General features: G+C 64.0%; 1 protein-coding gene across 1 annotated transcript in view; it reads left to right on the top strand.

The window, feature by feature from the left end:
- SLC22A8 (solute carrier family 22 (organic anion transporter), member 8) overlaps positions 1-1,693 on the top strand; it is a 25,651-nt gene that overhangs the window by 998 nt on the left and 22,960 nt on the right. The gene's annotated exons all lie outside the window — the stretch shown is intronic.

Here is a 1,693-nt window from a genome sequence, read left to right as displayed (position 1 = left end):
AACGTGCTTCCAAGGACTGTGGGCTGCGACCTTAGACGAGGCTGGCTGCGGGGAGGAGGGGGCTCTGGAGGCAGGAGGGAGGGAACGAAGGGAATTCTGTCTTGTTTGTGCAAAGGCCCTGCGGTGGGAGGTGAGGGGGCAGGGAGTGGGCAGCGTGGAGGGTGGAAACGTCCTGGAAAACGTCTCCTTTACGCCCGAGGCACGCCTGGGTCCCCCCTTCATGCCTGCCGTCACTGGCCAGTGGTCCTCTCGCCTGCTGCCCGGTGTCTGGGAGTGAGAGCTAAATCAGACCCTCATCGGCTGGCAGGCCGGGCGGGGACTGGCACTGACGGAGGATCTGCAAACCGCCAGGCAGACACTGTCTCCCAGTTTCACCCGCACTGACACTCACTGAGGGTGATCTGATCTCCTTTGCAGATCAAACAAACTAGACTCCAAGGCGGGAGGTGCAGGTGCAGTGCCCACAGCCTGTCGGCTTCAGGAGCCAGAATGTAAAGCCAAGGCCCCTTAGAGGCCCGGGGACAAGCGTCTCCAACAGTTCAGAGAGGGGGGAGCCCAGAATGTCGGGGGCTTCCTGGAGGAGGTGGCATCTGAGCAGCGAGCCGAGGCCACTGTTTCCGTCTCCTTCCAGGGCAGGGTCCTGCTTTTGCCTCATTAGAAGGACTGTGTTTCAGTCTTTCCCGGGGCCAGGCCTGAGCTGGGCGTGCTCCACGTGGGGGCTCCTGGGATCGCAGGAGACGCATCTCCGCGAGGGAAGGACTATTAGTCTCTCCGGCTCTCCACCGCGGACACTCGGGCTCAGCCTCGGCCCATGACTTCCCCAGGGTTCCCCGGGGTTGGGACCTGGCGGAGGCAGGATCGGAATCCAGGACACCCTTCGTGCAGTCCGTGGCTGCCTTTCGTGTGTGTCGTGACGATGTAGTGCTGCATAAAGCCTTTGCTACGCGCCAGGCCTGGTCTCGGTGTTCTGTAGATATTAACACGCTCCACCCTCCTGCCCGGGCCAGCAGGATGTTTGTATCGCAAGCCCATTTCTTAGATGGGGAAACTGAGGCACAGAGGGATTAAGGAGCTTGTGCGAGGTCGCGCCCCCTGGCCCCAGAGCCTCTGCTCCTGACCTATCGGTCGCTGGCTCCCGCATCCCCCAGATTGCATCTCCTCCCGGGCATGTGCACTTTTGCTCCCCAGCACCGAGCACGGGGCCTGAAGTGGCCCCGTATCCAACAGAGGTTTACTGAGGGCCTCGTGGGTGTGAGGTTGGCAAGGTCAGGAGCCCACCGCCCTGCCACCCAGAAGCCCACCTCCGCTGAGGAGCCGGGGAGCCCTCCAGGATTTCCGCCAGTGGACAGGGCGTGCAAGCTGGCCGGGCCGGGCTCGTCAGCGGCTTTGCTGCGTCCCAGCAGCTGGAGCGGCGCCTGGTGCGGGGAGGCTGTGAAATGAAGGCCTGGGGCGTGGAGGGACAGGAGTTTCATAAACCCTGAGTGCTCTGGGGCCCAGCGGAGGGGCCACCACCAGCCCGGAGGGGCCTGGAGGCCTCTCTGAGTCGGCAGCGTGGGTGTGAGTGTGCAGGAGGGCGGGAGGGCCACAGGCTGAGGCGGAGAGAGGAACACGGGTGGTTGCACAGGCACAGCTCTGGGAGCGTAAGGAAGCCCCGTGGTCAGGACCAGGACGGCAGGGACCGAGGGGGGAGGGG

The sequence above is a fragment of the Myotis davidii genome, unplaced genomic scaffold (genome assembly GCF_000327345.1).
Source record: "Myotis davidii unplaced genomic scaffold, ASM32734v1 scaffold826, whole genome shotgun sequence".
Lineage (NCBI taxonomy): Eukaryota > Metazoa > Chordata > Mammalia > Chiroptera > Vespertilionidae > Myotis > Myotis davidii.
The sequence above is the reverse complement of the archived record's forward strand: the minus strand, read 5'-3'. Positions and strand labels throughout refer to the sequence as shown.